At 39.9% G+C, this 21,185-nt stretch overlaps 1 pseudogene; it reads left to right on the forward strand.

Moving 5' to 3' along the window:
- Positions 1 to 6,127: 6,127 nt before the first annotated feature.
- LOC114189147 (tetrahydroberberine oxidase pseudogene) lies at positions 6,128 to 7,899 on the forward strand (annotated as a pseudogene).
- Positions 7,900 to 21,185: the final 13,286 nt, after the last annotated feature.

Here is a 21,185-nt window from a genome sequence, read left to right on the forward strand (position 1 = left end):
CGAATTTAAGGGTGTGTGCATTGCTTAATTGCATAATGAAGCTAGATTGTAATTTTCGCTTAGTGAATAATTATCTAGTGGATTGAGACAAGACATAGTTGGTGTTAATTTGGTGGCCTATGATAAGTGAATTTGCGTTTGAATCAAGGATGTCAATACGGTTTTAATCACTGTAGCATTTAATTTAAACTGTTGATTAGCATTCTGAATCTGTCTGCCAACCCCCCCCCCCCGCTCTGTGTTATTGTTGTGTTCATCTGGAAATTTCGCTTTGAATGAAAATATTGGTCGTTGGGAGACGACTTGGTTCACTTTCATATACTATATTTAATATGTTTTAATTTGGTGGGGTACGACCTCTATCACTTACCAACACCACCTGCATCAACATCATCTGCTCACGTGTACCGCGCACACGATCATTGCCAAACACAAGCAGATAGGGTGAGCTTAACAAAATCAACATACAATTATATTCATATACATATATAAGTCACTTATATATATCATGCAAATACCAAATAAAATCCCTCCTTCGATTCCATAACACCTGGCCACAATTAGGTCATTCCTGATACCCCAAGGTGACTTGCTGCCACCTATCGGCCACAACTGATAGAGCACGTGCGGAAAACCATTTTTACGGATCACACATCGTAACGTAGGTGGAGTTCCCAAATACGAACATAGTTCATAACGTCCCAAGACTACCAAACTCGTCAGCTATTTACTAAGGAGGGCAATCTATCTGGACCCATCCATACTGGCCACAACCAGCATGCTCACACCAGCAACACTCACCAACATGAGCTCAACTCAAGGGTTCCTCGTGTTCATCCGCCATCCCAAGCTCAACTCGAGGGATGCCATTTCGAGCTCAACTCGAGGAATACCATGTGCTTAACCCCTATCCCGAGCTCAACTCAAGGGATACGTTCCGAGCTCAACTTAAGCTACACCAGTAATTCCACCTTTGAAGCATCACCAAAAGCCTTGTAGATCACGCATGTAGAATCAAACAACTCAAGGCTGCAACATCAAAATCGCCTAGGTGGGTGACACATACCGCCAGGCGCCAGGCACCTTAAGTTCTCTCTGTCTATAAGTATCGCCTGGCAGAACCCCCATAGCCGCTAGGTGCCACGCATTCTGTGCCTCTTTGCTTTTGTAACCTTCGTCTGGCGGTTCGTACCTCACCGCAAGGCGCTATACCAATACAATGCGTTTACTTTTTTTTTCAACTTGCACATTTACCCAATTTTAATGTTAACCCTACACAAGTACCACAATTTTCAACTTGATGGTTGTGGGTTGGGTCGTATAGTTCTCGACTTAGGGATGGTTCGCCAATTTCAACTGGTATCATGGCGTCTGCACCGTAAACTAGGCTGAAAGGGGATTCATTTGTTGTTGATTGAGGGGTGCACCTGTAAGCCCATAGCACTTCTACTAACTCTTCGGGCCATCGGCCTTTGGCACTATCTAATCGTTTGCACAGTTCCATTAGGATAACCTTGTTGGCCGCCTCTGCTTGTCCATTAGCCGTTGGTAGGTCTCTCCGGCGTTCTTGAGACCAAAAGGCATAACCTTATAGAAGTAGTTGGCATCATCCGTGATGAAGGCGGTTTTATTCATGTCAGATACGGCCATGGGGATTTGGTTGTACCTGGAATATGCATCCAAAAAACTAAGCACCTTATTCCCTGTCGCGCCGTCAACAAGACGATCGATATTGGGTAAGGGGTAGGCATCGCGAGGGCAGGCTTCATTCAGATCCATGTAGTCTACACACATCCGCCATTTGCCATTGGCTTTCTTCACTAAGACTACGTTAGGAAGGTTTGTGTTGCTGGTGAGGATGAGTGTGATGATGGCACGCTCGTCAGAGTTCAAACCGGTGCCTAGGTTGATAGAGTGACCGTTGGGAAGCTCTAGAGGGGAGGTCTCCTCAACTGGTTCGAGACGAACATCCCGACCTACTCTGGGGTCTAGATCTTCACCTGACAGGGCGATGCCGGAGCCAGGGGGTCGCTCAATGTGGTTGGTTTGTTGAATTGGGAGTTGTGGGCGTAGGCTGGCCATGTAGCATTCACGTGCCAAGCGCTGGTTGCAGTGGATGGTGAGGATGTCACCGGAAGGGGAAGGGAGCTTCATGGCCAAGTGAGGGGTGGAGACGACAACGCCAAGGGTGTTGAGGGAAGGACGACCTAGGAGGATATTGTAGGATGTTGGCGCGTCGACGATAACGAAGCGGATTGGGATGGTTTTGGTTTGGGTCCCCTCACGAAAGACGGTGTGGAGGTCGATATAGCCACGGGTGGATACTTGTTCGCTAGAGAAGCCTTAGATCGGCTCGTCATACGGGACCATGGCGGTGTCCGGAAGTTGGAGTTTTTGGTAGGTGGCCCAGTAGAGGATGTCAACGGAGCTGCCTTGATCGACAAGGACTTTCTTAACGGCGTAGTTTTCGATTTCAATAGTGAGGACCATGGGGTCATCTTGTTGATGGTCGAGGCCATGAAAGTCGTCATCTATGAAGATGATGGGAGGCATGCGGCGTCTATGGTGGGAATGGGTGATATGGTTGATGGATTGGATATGGCGGAGGTGTCTCATTCTGGCAGAAGAAGTGGATCCTCCACTAGCGAAGCCACCAGAGATGGTGTTGATGGTGCTGCGTAGGGGAGGGTCGGTAGGGGTGATGTTGGAACGGGCCGGTTCGGGTTATTGGTTGGTGGGTTGGGCGGGGCGTTTGTTGTGATGGGAGTCATGTGGAGGGCGTTTGTCATGACGGGAGTCATGTGGAGTGCGTCTGTGGTCGGATCAAGAGGGATGGTTATCTCTACGGATGAAACGGCGGAAGTGACCAGCACAGACCAATTCTTCTATTTTATCCTAGAGTGCTTTGCATTCTTCTGTAGTGTGGCCATGGTTGCGGTGGTAGCAGCAATATTTGGTCATATCAGCGTGAGGAGGTTTGGTTGTCTTGCGTGTGGAGGGATTAGATCAGCTTGTAGGGCCTCATCAAGGATGCGGGAGCGGGCTACGGTAAGAGGGGCATATTTGGTGAAGCGAGGTTGGCGGGGCTCGCGTGGGTGGGCATCAGGGCAGGGAGGTTGTGGGGTAGGGTTGGCGGTGGTGGCTGCATAGTCATTGCAGAATTTGGTATGGAGGGTTTGCATCTCCTCCATGCGGACATAGTCGGTTGCACGCAATTTCAGTTCGTGCATAGAGGCAGGTGGGTGGAGGTAGACGTTGTTGGCGAATGGGTAAGGTTGTGGGGTAAGTGCCATGCACTGGAGGATCATCTCATGGTTGAGGTGTGGGGTGCGAAGAGTTGCCTTACTAAAGCGATCTATGAACGCTCTGAGTGGTTCGCCTTGTTCCTGCCTAATGCCCAGGAGGGAGATTATAGTAATTTGGTGTGGATGGCTGCCAGCAAAATGGGTGGAGAACTTGTCGATGGAGTAAGGTGGAAGGGTTATGAACCATTCCAGGGCAGGGCCCTTGAGGGTGGTGGGGAAGGCTTTGCAGAAGACTACGTCTTGGGATGTGTACAAGGCGACATGGGTGATGTAGACTTTGAGGTGCTCGTCAGGGTCGGTTTCGCCAGTATAGCGGTCCAGGGTGAAGGGTTCCCACCGGGCAGGAAGAGGGGTGTTGGCGATAAAGTCGGTGAAGGGGTGACGACGTCTGGGCTGCTGGGGAGGGAGCAGATGGGGTGGGATGGGATGATTGATCATAACAGGGAAGGTGGAGGTAAGGTTGTGAGGGGGGATGTGGGTTGTTGGAAGGTATTGCGGGTTGTATGGTGGAACATGTGTGGTGTGTAGGGTGGTGGGTATGGTAGGGAGGGTAGCGGCAAGGGTTGGGGCTGCAGTATGCCCTGGTTGAGTGGATGGGAAGTGAGTGGGATGGGTGGAAGGAATGGGTGTTTGTTAGGTGGTGGTGAAGGTGTGAGGGGTGGGGTTGTATTTGCTTTCCTCCTCTGTGGGCTGGAAGGTCGGGGACCTTGTAGCTTCAGAGGCTTCCTTGGCCTTTCCCTTTAGGGTGGGATCAGCTTCGATCTTTCGCCTAAGGCGAGAGTTCTCTTGTCGCAACGCCTCCATCTCATCAGCGCTGCGTTTCTTCAGATCTGCCAGTTCTTGTTGCATCTTTGCTTGGCCGTCCAGGATGGCGACTAGGTCAGGGTTGATGCCAGCAGGTCCTGAGGGACCAGCATCCGCCTGCTTGTTCACTCCAGCTTTGCTGCGAGTGGAAACCATCTTCGGAGAAAAACGGGTACTAAAGGTGTTCGTCTCGTGCCCCACGGTGGGCGCCAATTGTTCCTGCAGAGAACAAACAAGATAAGTTAGGCATAAGCGTCACCTTACCTACGTAGGCCGCTATCTCCTCAGTTGGCCTCTTCCCGGTTAGTACATGTCGGTTTGGACCCAGGAGGGGTTACCTGCAGAAGGGACTATGAAGCTCAAGTGAGTCAAAACTCTCTAAAAGGTCAAATCTGTGATTAATGAATGCGTACCTTTATTAATGGGGTCCACGTGTATTTATAGAGTTTTAATTATGTCTGGTTATGGCATGGGTCAGACCTTGGTTTGGGCTGTAAGTGGGCCTGGGCCTTGGCCCAGGCCCTTAGTTCGACTATCGTGGGCTCATTGGATGGCAGGAGGGATTTCATTTTGCTAAGTCTTTAGGAGCGGTCTAATCCGTTTACTTCTCAACTTGTCGAATTGCATCTTTGCCCGCACACTGTCCTAGGTTGGCTGTTTTGTTGTTAGTTTAGCCTTCGTTCAGTTACGAGTTTAAGTCCATGCCGACCCAAGTCATGTACTTGGGTTGTTTTCGGCATATAGGTGAGGGTTGTCATTTATATGTTTAAGTTGACCAGGTCCAGTACACCAATTTTACGAAAACTACATAGACTAGAAAATTGAATGGCGCCCAACGCACAAATCCAGCGCTAAGCGCCAAACCTCTCTTAAATCAGGATGCTCAATGCCAAAAATCCGCACTTAGTGCTAAACCTCCTGTAAATTCACTCAGGGTTAACGCTTAGCGTCCGACGACGCGAAGATATACGTAAAAATACGAAAAACAACGTCAAACAATTGATTTTGTCCATTTTAAAGGCGCATAACACAAAGTAACATTAAAACTCAAAACAATCATACACCAAACTCCATAGCATTCCATACTTTGCTTCCCAGCCCTCTACTTCACGCAAATAGTCCACCAGTATAACTCATCAATTCAACCCAAAATGCTAATCCAACCACTCAATGATACAATACAATGAATTCCCACTGCACTTTTATTCTACACCAGAACATTATCATGAAATTCATACCTTTTAATCCAATTGGCCAGCAAAAACAATTCTTCGCTCCAATTCAAATAAAAGGTAACAATACTCCAATCATCATCTTACTTAACCACAAAATTCAACATAACCAAGTTACCATGGAATTTGATCAATTTATCATCCAAAGGCTTCCTTCTCCATAAAAAAAAATCAATTCAAACAAGAAAAAAAAACTGACATAATTATTGCCTTGATCACAAAATTGGCAAGACAACCAACGAACAAGTCCATTGCACCATGAACACACACACACGTAGAAGAGCAAAATTCCTCCTGATACAATTTTCACCCAATTCGTCATGATTAATCATTCTCAAATTCTTAGGCTATTTTTTAGAAGAGCATAGTCTAAATCTTTTGCAACAAAACAAATTTATGTTACTATATCCTTTGATATTTTTCTGGAAACGAAAAGGACATTTAATGGTGGCAGTTGTTTATTCGACGTATTTATTGAATTATAAATCACCAAAATATCTCATATGAATTTTCTAACTAACTTTTGCATCTTTCTATACTTATTTATGACAATAAAATACTAATATTTAAATTTTCCTACTTGATTCAAATATTAATATTTTAAAACAAATACATTCTTTTGTAGGTAACAAATGTGGTATTCATTTATCATCACCCGTTTTTTAATTTCTTATATAAGCCATTAAAAAGGCCAACAAAGAAAATGTTTATTTCACATTCCCTAACATTGATTAAATGTTAATGTTAAACTCCATAATAGTATAAATCAAAGACTCCTCATTATCATAACCATCCACCAAAATGAATCATCTCAGCTCCTATTTTACCTTCGCTACTGCCATTGCTCTTTTATTTTCATTTGAAGCTCCTTCACTTGATACTCCTGAAAAGTTTGTTCAATGTCTTTACAATTATCCGCGTATCTCCAGCCCAATCTCCAATTTTCTTTACACCCAAACCAACTCTTCCTACTTCTCTGTCTTAGATGTTACCGTCGAAAATCGTAGGTTGAGCAACATAAGCTCAAAACCCCTTGCCATTGTCACAGCACTGGACGTTTCCCATGTTCAAGCCACCATATTCTGCGCCCCAACAACATGGCCTGCAGATTCGAATCAGAAGCGGCGGCCATGATTACGAGGGTCTCTCCTACGTTGCCGAGGTTCCCTTTGTCATTCTTGATCTCTTATACCTTCGAAATATCACAGTTGACATAGAAAACCGATCTGCATGGGTTCAAGCTGGGGCAACCCTAGGAGAACTTTACTACATGATTAGTCGGAAAAGCAAAACGCTAGGGTTCCCAGCTGGTGTGTGCGTCACTGTGTGCACTGGTGGCCACTTCAGTGGAGGTGGCTATGGATTCTTGATGCGAAAGTACGGTCTTGCCAGTGATAATATCATAGATGCTCACATAATAGATGTGAATGGTAATCTTCTTGACAGAAAAGCCATGGGCGAGGATCTGTTTTGGGCCATTAGAGGAGGTGGGGGAGCAAGCTTTGGAGTGATCGTGGCTTGGAAGGTGAAACTTGTTCCAGTTCCATCAACTGTGACAGTGTTCAATGTTAAAAGGACACTGGAAGAGAATGCAACAGAGATGATTCAAAAATGGCAGCTTGTGGCCAATAAATTAGATAATCGTATCTTCATTAGGATGGACATTGCAAGGGTAAAGTCAAGTGAAAAATATGGGAAGCTAACAATAGAAGCCAGTTTTGTGTCCATGTTTCTTGGTGGTGTAGAAGAACTCCTTCCTTTGATGCAAGAGAGCTTCCCGGAGTTGGGTTTGGACCGAAAAGACTGTAGTGAGACGAGTTGGGTTGGTTCGACTGTGTTCACGAATGGTGTGTTGATTGGATCTACAGGCCATGAAGATCCTGAAGTAGCTTTGCTGAACAGAACTCAAATCCGTGCAGGGAAATACAAAGGGAAATCTGATTATGTGAGCAAACCAATTCCTCTTGATGGATTAGAAGGGTTATGGCGCTTGCTTTCTGACGAAGAGATTGAATATGTTCAGCTGCAATTTGCCCCCTATGGAGGTATAATGGATGAGATTTCGGAGTCTGAAACTCCATTTTCACACAGATCTGGATACATATTTCATATTCACTATCTGGTTTGTTGGCACGAAAAAGGGGAAGAGGCGGAACAAAGACACATGAATTGGACTAGAAAACTGTATAAATATATGGAGCCTTATGCTTCAAAATCTCCGAGAGCTGCATATCTGAATTACAGAGACCTTGACATTGGGGTGAATAACGAAGGATACACAAACTACACGCAAGCCAGTACTTGGGGTGTCAAGTATTTCAAAAACAATTTCAAGAGATTGGCAATGGTGAAGACCAAGGTTGATCCTCACAACTTGTTCAGAAACGAACAAAGCATTCCTACACTCTCCGATGAAGAACAATATTATCTGGAAACCATTTAGTGTCTTCATTAATTGAAATAAATTAAATCTTTCACCTATTTAATCTATGTTTTCAACTGTAAACCATCTTGTATAGATCTACCATTCAAACAAAATAAATTTTGTATTGTTTTAATTTATATTTTCAGAGTAATTCAAATGTTTAAAATTCCGTAACTTGAAACAATCATCGTATTTTTAAACCACTGACTTATAAATAGTAGTCTTAAAAATTAAGACCTATTCTTAAACAATCATCGTATTTTTAAACCATGGTTTAGTCAATATTAATAGAATCTAGTTTATATTAGACACTAAATAAATTAAGACCTATTCTACAATATCATAGATAAAATTTCTTTAAAAAGGAATAAATGATTCTTTTAGCATAAAGAATAGTGTATTCTAAATTAAATGAATGAACAAGTTAGTTCGTTGAAGAATCATTATTATGACATTTCGAATACTAGACTGGTCAAAATAGACAAATAGAATCAGTAAAATGTAGTCGAAAAAAAAAATTAACCAAATATGACTCATGGAAAAAGTACATTTCTTCGAACAACAAGAGTTACATAAAAGAGGAAAAACCGCAGGCCACAAATTTCTGTGTCCCCGGTTTCTTCAGGTTAGTTTCTTTTGTGTTGGTGATAACGTGTGACGTGGGTTCTAGATCATTTTAAGAACACAAAATATGTTTAAGGATGTTATAACCTTCCTTATTCTTCTGAACTTCCCACTGATAGTTTCACTTTATTACACCAGTCTACTACCGCTTCAAGTTAGTTCCTGCCACTTTTCCACCGCACCATTCTTAAATACAACCAAAAACCACCTGTTCAAGTCTCTACTATGCTTTGCAACACCACACACAGTTACTTCTCCTACCGTTGCTTACCAAAGCTTCGTTGGTTGGAGTGTCCGCTTTTTACTCTCCCAATTAATTAATGCACATAATTAAAAAAAAAGTCACACAAATATAATATAGCAGCGGAGTCCTAGAGTTTAAACTCACTCCTTACAACGTAAGGAACACCACGGTGCCACAAGAAAAACCAAATATAAAATTAAAAGAAATATAAGAGATCACGAGTCAAACAGAATACATGGGCCGTGGCCCTAAGAAAAGCCCAACAAAAAGAAATAAAACTTCAGCTCCAGCCCAGATGAGCTATTGATAACGTTGTTTTCTACCTTTTATTGATGTTAAGTTTTGTGAATAAAATCAACTCCTACATAACTTTTATCTTGTTTAATTCTCTAGTTTATGTTGTTTTTACATTGTTTCATATTTTAGTTGTTTTATGCTTTTTTACTTCTAATCTCTATTATGAGTGTGTGAAATAAAACAATAGGAAGCAATTCTGGTGGAAGAAAACAAGCTAAAGCTCAAGAAAGCATGATTGGACATGAAAGATTGACTTTTACACAAATAATCATGTCGAGGGGCACCGAGATCAAGTCCAGCACTGCAAACATGGAGAAAGGACTCACCTATATGTATATACTGCCTTGGACAACCCTTGGAAGGCAAAAAAACGATCATTAGGCGCCAGGGTCACTCGCTGGGCGAGCTGGTGGCTCGCTGGGCGAAAATGACAGACCAGAACTGCAGTATTCGAGTCACTGGGAGAAAATGTGGCTCGCCCAGCGAGTTGCATGTCCGAGAACGTCGATTTTAGGCCTCGCTGGGCGAGTGTGAAGCCGCTGGGCGAGAATATCGACCCCAATACGCGAATATGGTTATTTAATCATGTTTCTACGAGAGTATTAGGGGATTCCTCATTTTTCACGAATAGAAACACCTTGGGTGCTTGGGAGAGACTCTTGGAGGCTATTAGGGGTGTTGGGAAACTCTCCCTTCTCCTTCTTGGGTTTCCTTCTTCATCCATGGAGGTTTTACCCCTTTTGGGTTGGAGAGGATGATGGGCTACGAAATTGAAGGCGAAGATGCGAATGGGAGGCGCAATTGAACCATGGAGCAATATTCAAGAACCTTGGGAGAGGAATTGTTTCTACTTTGTGGTTCCAATTTCATCCCTATTCTTCAATTTTGTAAAACCCTAGGTTCTCCACTATGGAGAGCAATTTCTATTTGTTGAGATTAGATGTAAAACATTGAATTCTTGTGTAAAATTGTGTTATTAATTTATATGCTTTTCCAATTCATGTTAGTATTTGATTTCCTTGTTTAATGCTTGATGTGGATTATTCCCATGCTTGATTTGTGATTCTTAAGGTGTTGGGAAACATCTTTAGAATCTAGATTTGAAATTAAATACCTAATGGATGCTTGTATCTAGGAATAGAACTTGGTTCATTAGTAATCTTAGATTCTTGAAACTAATGCATGATTTCACTTGTTGAGGATTCAAGGAATTGAAACTTGATGAGTAATCATAGGCTCAAAGGCTCTAGGAATAGGATTTGAGTATTCTTGTGAATTGATTTTAACATGAATATGGAATTAAGATTTAGAATGCATGAGAATGAAATGCTTGAAGTCTAATCTTGACAAATTGTAAATACACTATGTTAATTTCTTGTTGCACACCAATTGTTTCATAAAATACAAAAAGAGTTTCCATATTGTTTGTGTAAACTTTGTATCTAATTGAGTCGTGAATTGCGAGAGTTGTCATGTGTTGCACAAGTCCCTTGGGAGAGAACGATAACATACTTATTACTTGCTATGTGCGACCGGTGCACTTGCCGTGTTGGTTTTTCACTAACAGCTATGTAGCGGAGTCACCGTTCCCTTGTTGACCGCGAGAACCTCTCGCTTCTGCTCACATCAATAATTTGATGATCATCGCAAAAGAGAAGAACCACATACAAGACAAACAAACAAGCAAAGGGTAAGCTAGAGCCAAAAACATTTCATCAATGAATTCAGATACATATTCACAGTCCATCATGAATACATCACACAAGCATGTTACAACCTCCCAAGCAATACACTACGACTCGACTCGACTCATCCGGATACATATAACCTGGTCGGATTCAGCAGATGCTTGCACTTGTGATGGATACCTCTACTCACTCCCGAGCTATGTGTTACAAGTGTTATAGTGGATCAATTTTCCCTCACCACAAGGTTAACCCTTAATAAATTTCGGGCCTCCTGCTACTCTCACCACATGAGTCAGTCCGTTCTAGGTGAGACTAACTAACTCCTTAGAGTGTCAGGATGCAACCTTACCTTGAATCCTTACCTATTTATACAGATAGGGCACCACCATGGACATCCACTAACAGGGGCCATGGAATTACGTCCCGACCACTGAAGCACGACCTTGGGAATCTCACCCAGAGATCCCAAGGACTTACGCACTGACACGGACCAAACTTTCTTAATCAATCAAACAAATTCGGCATGCATAAACACAATTTATGTACATATACGTCTCATACAATTTCTCATAATTCACCTCTTTCGTATTCCGAACCAAACCATGCCAACTCATTATTCTCGAACCCAGAATACAGAACTCTGTCTCATATCATTACCATGCCATATCGATACCAACCTCTTTCATGTCTCATGCCGAACTCATGTCAAACTTATCATCTCAATTTCATGAATCATCTCATACATATATCATACTCACATCATGTTAAAACGCATAAATCATAACTCTCATACCATCCCATTCATAAAAGTCATTCAGCTCATATTCTTAAAGGTGATAACCATCCAAGCACATAATCACATTTTAAATCAAGGAAAAACTTCAAGGCCAGCCACCTTCTCGCCCAGCTCCTCGCTTAGGCAGCAGGATCTCGCCCAGGCGAGGAGGACCCTCACTCAAGCGAGCTTCCCTCGCCTAGGCGAGAGCTCGACTTCCAATACAGAGATTTTACGCGCGTTCTCGCTCAAGCGAGACTCTCCTCGTCTAAGTGAGACGTCGCTCGCTCAAAATTACAGTGGGTCGCCTGGGCGACCCTTCGTGGCAAAAATACTTAGGCGAGCTCCTGTTAACCTCGCCTAGGCGAGACATGCCTGCTCAGGCGAGTTTAATAGTTCTCGCCACTGTTTTCTCCTGCAATGCAAAACATAGCATACCAAACGGTGATCCAATCATCTTATACATCTATAACAGTGCTCAAAATGCAATCAAACGGAAGACCAACACCAACAACCACAAATATCTCAAACATTTTGGAGGGCTTCTAGCTTCCCATACCTGGAAGGGTTTAACACAGGCTTTGACAAGCAACGTAGAGCACAACAGCTTCGAGTAGAGGCTCAGGAGCTGGAAAAACAGTGGTACAAAAGTATAATAGGGTTACCATGTGAACTTTAACTAAACCCATGAAAGACAACTCGGAAAGGAAAGCAAGGTTCAAAACCAACTTACGTGAAATGAAGCGAACTCTTGAGCTGGTACGAACGAGCGGGAGCTAAACCCTAGCAGAGCTAAATTTTAGGAGTGAGGGGAAGGTGACGGCTGAGTTTTCTGAAAGTGAATAGAAGTGTAGGACAACACAAAAAGGCTTTTATCCTATGGGCCAGCCTTTATGCTCAACTGTTGTAGGGCAGCCCTTAAAAATAAGGGAGTAGAATAAATGGGCCTTACAAACAGACTCGATTGCGTCATTGCGTCCGTATTTGTATTTGAAAGGGTTTAATTGAGACTCCAATCTTAATATTTCTTGTAGCGACAAATTTCTGAAATTGGTCCACAAAAACAATTATTTTCTAGTCTTATTACAACAATCCATCTTTAGTTGATTTGGTTCACTAAAAAAGCATTGAACAAAGCATTGAGTCAAATCTTCAAGAAATAAATTGGCACGTATAGTGGAACATTTGTGTATTTAGGTATTTACATAAAAAGGGCTAGTTCTAAAAAATGGTGGGAGTGTGTATGTTATTGATTAGTGGTCGAATAATTATGTCTCAAAATACACGTAGTTCAACAACTTCAACAAATAATGGATTAGTCACCAGTGCAGTAAGGGCTTTCTGCCCCGGTTATTTTTCATATTTTGCCTCGGGTCTGGAACCGAGGCATATTGGAGCGAGGCCAAAATGTACCCCTTTTGGCCTCGGTTATCACCCGAAGCCATATACCCAGTTTTATGCCTCGGTTGTTTCAAAAACGGTGCCATATACCTAGTTTCAACCACCTTCCAGATGACCTGCAAGGGTCTCTCCGGCGTGGGCGAGCCTCTCCTTCTCCCTGCGGCACTGTCTCCGGGAAAGCAGCCGGCAGCAGAGGGAACAAGTCCCTCCCTCCTCCAATTATTACCACAATCACACACACTCTTCATCATCAATAGAAACCCTATTGTTCCTCTTACAAGCCCATCCCTGCAATCTCCATTCACACCTAATCGGAACCCCCCATTCCATTCCAGCATCAAATACTCAAGCCTCTTCCCCAAACACACACATCTAATCAGAAGTGGAGAAACCACGGGAGGAAGAGAAAATATCGCCGGCGAGTCAGATCTGGTGTGGGTCTCGCAAGCAGCAGCGACTTCAATCACCGTTGGGAGCGCAACAGCAGGGCTCATGGCGTGGCTTCCAGACCTGGTGTGGGTCTCGCGAGAAGAAAGGTCGGAGCAGCAAGGGATGCAGGGCTCATGGCGTGGCTTCCAGACCTGGTGTGGGTTTCGCGAGAAGAAAGGTTGGAGCAGCGAGGTAGGCAGGGCCACGGTGGGCGCGGCCATGGAGAGGGGCCTGAATTGGAAGGCGAGCTTGGAGGGTGTGGTGGCAGTGGGTGCAGCGGAGAGAGAGAGAGCGCGAGAGAGAGAGCGAGGGGAAGGAGTTGCGGAGACGAGGCGCAGGCGCGGGGAAGAAGAAGGGTTCGCGAAATTCGAACCCTAAATAAACCCTATGGCTTCGGTTGTTAGGGGAACTGAAGCCATAGATCCCCTTTTGGCACCGGGTCTCCTTGGACCGAGTCCAAACAGCTAACGTCCAACCACTTTTTGGCTTCGGGTCTTACTGGACCGAGGCCTATACCACTATTTGGCACTGGTTTTGGGCGAACCGGGGCCTATACCCCTCTTTGGCTTCGGGTATTTGGAGAACCGAGGCCTAAAACTTGGCTCTAATTGCAAAAATGCCACCGCGTCATTATATGCTTCGGTTTCTGGCCAACTAAGGCATATAAGGCGAGGTAAAATGGAAATTCTGCACTAGTGAGTGTACCTCCTTTTTGTAATGTTACTTAAAATACTGGAGCGCAAACTATTGAAGTTACAGTGGTTAAAACATATGTCAAAATGTATCTTTGATGCAAATAATGGTAACCGTTCAACTAGGGGGCAATTTTAATGGGGTTACATCATTGATGCATAATCTCAATGAGAAATATCCATGGTGTATGCTTGCATCATTTGTCCCAAGTTCTAATAGGATGAAAAATAGGGATCCATCAAGATTTGGAATTGAGAGTGATATTGGACGAAACAGTTCAATACCACATAGATTGAAATATCTAATAACATATGTTAAATAGCTCTTGGTAAAATTATTAGTTATTGAATCAAATATTCTTTTTTATATATGTATTTTGTATGTACCCTGTCCAAATCAATCTTGACTTAATAACGTTTTTAATGAAAATTTGCTCGATCCAGCTCAAGCATAGTTAATAAGATAATTTATTATATTTTTATGATATATTGTTATTATCCCACTATCTTATATGATTATAATCAAATATTATACGTTTATAAAATTCATATACCGATTTAAGCATAAATGATCTCTCATTTAGTTTCTTGGTCAATACTTTTCTGATTGATCGAATAGAAGCCGGACTTCTAGAAAGAACGCAAACTCACCTCAAAATTCTAACTGGTATATATATATATATATATATATATATATATATATATATATATATATATATATATATATATATATATATATATATATATATATATATATATATATATATTGTAACTAAGAAATTAATATGTTTTTATATTATTGAAATAGTAATCTATATTGATAAATAGAAGAATCTTTATTTATATATATTTAATGTGACTCTTGTTGATCGAACTAATGTACTTTTTCCACATGAATCTAATTTGGTTAGATTTTTATTTTCCACTACAATTTAGTCATTCTGTTTGTCAATCTTAATTTGGACCAATCAACTATATTCGTGATGTTAATTTGGACCAATCTACTATATTCGTGATGTTAATTTGGACTATTTGGACCAATCTACTATATTCGTGATGTTAATTTGGACCAATCTACTATTCCAAAAGTTATATTCATAATAATGAGTCTTGAACCTATTTATTCACGCATTGCTAAAAAAAATAATTTATTTCATTTCAAAGATATTTTATCTATGATATTGAAATCCAGGTCGTAATTTATATATGTTTATTTAAATATTTAAATATTTAAATTTATTAAAAAAATAAAAATAATCAACACCAATATAAAGTTTGTTACTCTAACTCTATTAATGCTTAATATTATTCTTTTAAAGTTGATTAAACCATGGTTAATTTAATACTGACACAAATCTTTTTAATATTTAAAAGGTTAATTTCAGTTTGCAACTAACTAAGCCTATTCTATTTTTGTAATGAGTATCAATTCATTATTTGATTAGGCCTAGATTTCCATAGTTAAATTGCATGTTGTTTAGAGGATGGAGATGTGAAAATGAGTTATAACCCGTGAGTTAATTCGGTTTACCATGGATTTAGATTAGGTTGGGTTAAAAAATATATTACAAATTACTGTACAGGTTAAAAATGGATCCGACCCCCTAAGAATCTGTCTCACCAGGATTGAATTCATGGTGAACCAGGTTGGCTCACCAACGCACCCGTAAAAACTCTAAATGCTTTTCTCTCTCTAATTCTCTCTTTAAACTAGTGTAACTTATCCATTTACAGTGTAAAATAAATTATGCAAGGTTATAAATAGTTAAAACATATACAACAGTGTAAAAATGCATAAAATAAAAATTCAAAAAGTAAAATGACAGACCAAAGTCATAGTTACCAACTTAATGCTATTTGTTTTTTGGCTTTTAGTACATTTTCTTTCGGTTGAAGGTAGCTTCTATGAACTCGTGAACCTATAATATGTCTTAACTAGTTAGATTTTAATCAGAATTATAATTTAGTTCATTTTTAGGATTGAAGAAAAAAAAATTTAATTAAGGGGGCTAACCCATTTAACCTACTAACTTGTGCTGGACTGAGCCAGATCTCTAATTTTTTGGGCTCACTAATAAGGGATTTGGGTTTGGTTGGCTCACTAAAGTGACCAACCCGTGGTGGGTTGAATTAGGCTGGGTTAGGCTGGACCAAGTGCTAGTTTTGACAGCTCTAAAGGTTATAATTATGATTATAACAGAAATCATCTCTCATATAACTTGGTCACAAATCCAATAGTGATTGGAATGGATACAAGTGTTACTAATCATATGACTTGTAATTCTCACATATTTACTAATGTTTCTCCTAAAGGTTCGAAAATTGTTATTATTAATGCCAATGGAGTCTCATCTCCTATTGGAGGTGTTGGTATTATGCCAACTGATATTAGAGTCTAGATAGTTGCATGATAGCATCAACAACTACAAATAACATTGAGATTGTGAAATGTGTTTGAAAAGTCTAGTATGGGTAGAGCGATAACTATCACGAAGTGGGTTCTTAGAGGATTGAGTGTTGCTGTTATTGCTAGGAAAGTTGTTCATTCTTTGTTTGACTAAAAGGAAGTGTTTCTCATCTCTTGTGACTTCAAGAAAGGTGTATTCTAAATCGTATAACTCTCTTTTTTGTGATTGTATTGTGGTTTATTTTAGTGATTGAGTTAATCACTCTTTTTGAGAGATTAACAACTAAACGTATCATCTTTTAATTCGAACCAGTATAAATATCATGTGTCAATCTTCTCTTTTCGTACTCTCTTTATTTATCTACAGTTACATTAAAGGAAAAGTTTTTTTTTAAATTGAACGTAAAATTTTTGAGAAAATTTTAAAGTATTAATTTTTATTAATTAAACCAACTCAACCCCACTCTTGTTTTTTTTTTCACACACGAACATTATGTTGCGCAATTCTAACAGATTCTAGAAATCTCTCTATGACCCATCAATGAAAATATCTTCCATGTTGCATCTGTAAAATAACAAGTCACTTTGAAATATATTGTTGGCATCATGGAAAACCTTAGTGTTAGTACTGCAAGAAATTTGGCCACGTGGAGAAGTATTGTCGTGATAAAAATAAGCATCAAACAAACTTTCTCGAAGAACATAATCAAAAGCAACCTATATATGTTAATCAAGAATCTCATAGTGGAAAAGGAAATTGGTACTTGGATAGTGGATGTAGCAATCATATGGCCAAAGATCAATCCATCTTAAAAAACATTGATAAATTTGTCAATGTCAAAGTTTGGTTAGGAAACGACACCACAATGGAGTCTCAAGACAAAGAACCTATCATGGTGGAGACAAAAAAATGTACGAAATTCATCAATGATGTTTACTAGTTCCTAATCTTAAAGAGAATATTTTAATTATTTGCCAAATGATAGAGAATGGACAATCGAAGGATAGAAATTGGCCAAGTAAAACGGACAAGAGAAATAAAAGCTTTCCTATAAGCTTAAAATCTTGAACTAATATTTCCATGAAGACAAAAGTTGATGACTCATGGGTTTGGCATAGGAGATTTGGCCACTTCAACACACATGCCTTAAAGCTTCTATATTAGAAAAACATGATCAGAGATCTTCCATGCTTAAAGGAGAATAATGAATCATGTGAAGGATGCTCATCGACAAACAACACCAATTACCATTCTTAGCAAGAAAAGCTTGAAGATCAAAATACTTACTAGAGTTGATGCATACTAATGTTTTTGGACCGATGAGGACATCTTCACATAATAACAACAGGTATAGAACGACAAAGGATACAAGTACTGAGAAATGGTATGTTTGAGAGAAAACACATCTTGCAAGAAAACAAATAAAATTACTGAGAAATGATCGTGTAAAAGAGTACACATCTTGCAAGTTTAAAAAGTTCTATGAAGATGAAGGCATAGAGCGACAACTTACAATAACATATACTCCATAACAAAATGATTTGTTTGAGAGAAAGAATAGTAGACTAATGGAGATGGAAAGATCAATTCTAAAAGATAAAAGTATGCCTAACATCTTTTGGGCTGAAGTAGTGTACACTACAATTTACATTCTAAACAAGTTGTCCAAGACAAAACTCCTATCGAAGCTTGGAGTGGAAGAAACCCATAAGCTAAACACCTACGAGTATTTGGATATACCTGCTACATACATGTTCATGATCAAAGGATGCACAAGCTTGAAGACATTACCATACAAGGAATATTTTGTGGATATAACACATAGTCAAAAGGCTATCAAGTCTATAACCTACAAACAAAAAAGCTCATTGTAGGTCAAGATGTTGAGGTTGATGAAAATGCTTCTTGGAATTGGGAAGAAGAAAAATTTTTTAAAAGCAACACTTTAGTTTTATTGCAACAATCTCAAGAAGAGGCAAATGATTTAGGTACGTTTTCTCCACCTCCACAACAACAACCAGGAAATTCTTAACCAAAGTCCACTCCAAGACGAGTAAGATCTTTGGTAGACATATACGAAACTTGCAATGTGGCCATGATTGAGTGTAACTAAAGAAGCATTAAAGCAAGAAACATGGATCAAGGCTATGGAAGAAGAAATTAAAATGATTAAGAAGAATAACATTGGGAGCTTGTAGAAGAATAACACTTGGGAGCTCGTAAAATGTCTTCATGGAAAAAACATCATTAAGGTGAAACGGGTATATAAACAAAAGCTCAATCTTGATGGAACTATACAAAAGCACAAGGCAAGATTGGTCACTAAAGGCTACTCATAACAACTAGGCATTGACTACAATAAGATTCAACTCAAGTACTACACAACAGTATACCAAATTGCAAATATTTTCACAAAGGTATTACCAAGACCAAGGTTTGGACTACTACACGATATGTTTAAAGTTACCAAAGTTACATCAAGTAGGAGTATTAAAGTATAATGCAAATTGTAGAACATAAAAAAGTCTAAAATAGAATTATTGAAATGTAATGGAAAATCAAGAACGTTCTACATAGGTAAAAATCTAGAAAATTCTACGTAAGTTCTAGCTAGAATGTTATAGAATAATCATGTAAGTGATATAGGGTATATAGATACCCATGTACAATAACATGTGATGTATGCAAGACAACGTCTAATACAACCATTCACAACTACAAAACATACTACTTCCAACTACTATTTTCACATTTTACTACCTCCACAATTTGTCTATCCCATCAACTATTGTGTTCACAACCTCAAAGTACTATCAGGGTTGTTCTTTGACCCCGATAGCCTGCCTCTTGGTCGTCACTCGCTGCTAAGGTTTTTCTCGTCACTATCGTTGTTGTTGGTAGGGTTGTCATCGTCCTCCCTAACATTGACATTGGTGTTGCTTTTGTTTATGAAGGTACACGTCCACCTGTGTCATCCTTTGAATTTTCGAATAAATAAGAGTTTGGTGTATTGCATTAGTAAATAAGCTTAATTATAACTTATTTTATTATTATTGTTTTATCTTATTAGTATTGCTATTTGTTCCTGCAGAGAACAAACAAGATAAGTTAGGCACAAGCGTCACCTTACCCACGTAGTCCGCTATCTCCTCAGTTGGCCTTTTCCCGGTTGGTACATGTCGATTTGGACCTAGGAGGGGTTACCTGCAAAAGGGACTCCGAAGCTCAAGTGAGTCAAAACTCTCAAAAGATCAAATCAATGATTAATGAATGCGTACCTTTAATTACTGGGGTCCATGCGTATTTATAGAGCATTAATGATGTCTGACCATCCCATGGGCTGGGCCTTGACTTGGGCTCTAGCTTGGGCTGTGAGTGGGCCTGGGCCCTAACCCAAGCCTTTAAGGCTTATTGAACGCAGGGGCTTCCATCATACTGAGTTTCTTGGAGTGGTCGGCCTAGGCTTTAATCTTACCAGGTCTGCTGGAGTAGTCGGTCTAGGCCGGCTACTTACCTTGACGGCTTATGTTGGTTATATGAGGTGCAGGTTGTTCCTCTAGATGTTTAGGTTAGAACTGGTAAAACTTAGGCTAACTCGGTCTAGGCTGGGTATTTGACTGCTTTGGTATATGTATTACTTACTTATTTGGTCGAGTTTGGCTAGGTGTGGTACACCAGTCCCTCAGCCTTGTCCGATATGAGTTGTCGGTCAAGGGTGATATGGGTTGGCATGCTAGCGGAACCGGCTAGGTGTGATACACTATTTTATTATTATTTTTCATTTCATTTTATTATCATTTTTATTATTATTTTTTTATTTTTTATAGTTTCATTTTATCATTATTATTATTATTTATATTATGACTATTTTGATTATTATTATTCTTATTATTATTTATATTATTACTATTTTGATTATTATTATTTGGATTATTCTTATTCTTATTCTTATTACTAATTTTTGTGATATCCGATCAGTCAAACTTTGTTAGACTGGAAACTTAGCTAACAAAACATTAGAAAGATACAACGAAAACGAAGCAAGCACACAAACCCACAAACTCTAAGGAATGAAGGCTCTGATACCATAAAAATGTGACATCTCATTTAATAGATAAAGTTGATTAAATAAAACATCATATAAATATAATATTAAAAAAGCATACAAGATGAACAATATATAAGGATTCATCGTTTACAGTTATCCATAGATATACTTAGAAAAGAAAACTAAGGCACACCACGATGTCATGAACAAAACAGAATTTGAAGGTTAATAGTTATCCAAAACGCACCACGATGTCATGAACAAAACATAATTTGAAGGTTAACAGTTATCCAAAATGCTTGCTCATAGAGCAAGATATTACATAGGCAACAATGCCTTCAAAGAGTACTCAAAGGAATGAGATCCAACCCAAGCTTGGCTACACTGCAAAGTTTCCATCACCTTGGTGACCACTAGGGGTTTCCACATTTGCTCACACCAATAAATTGATGATCACAGCAAAAGAAAAAACCCAACAAGCACACGCACACAACCAAATAGAAAGGGTAAGCTAGAGTATAAATAATTTGAACATGTTATAGCAATAGATACGTAAAACACATCATAAACATGCAACAAGGTAGGCATACAACCATGTGATAGCAAACAAGCAAGACTCTAAGACTCAATTATACGGATACATATAATAAGATTGAATTCACTGGATGCTTGCACTTGTGGTGGCCTTTACTGCTTTGCAGAGCCATTGCCAATGGGTTTCACCCTACCACACACAAGGTTAGCCTTCAAACATCTAAGGCCATTATCTTGCCAAAGACTAGGTCCCGCTACTCTCACCACTTGAATCAATCT

This window comes from Vigna unguiculata, chromosome 6 (assembly GCF_037176805.1).
Source record: "Vigna unguiculata cultivar grain cowpea cultivar isolate G323 ecotype 2 chromosome 6, ASM3717680v1, whole genome shotgun sequence".
NCBI lineage: Eukaryota > Viridiplantae > Streptophyta > Magnoliopsida > Fabales > Fabaceae > Vigna > Vigna unguiculata.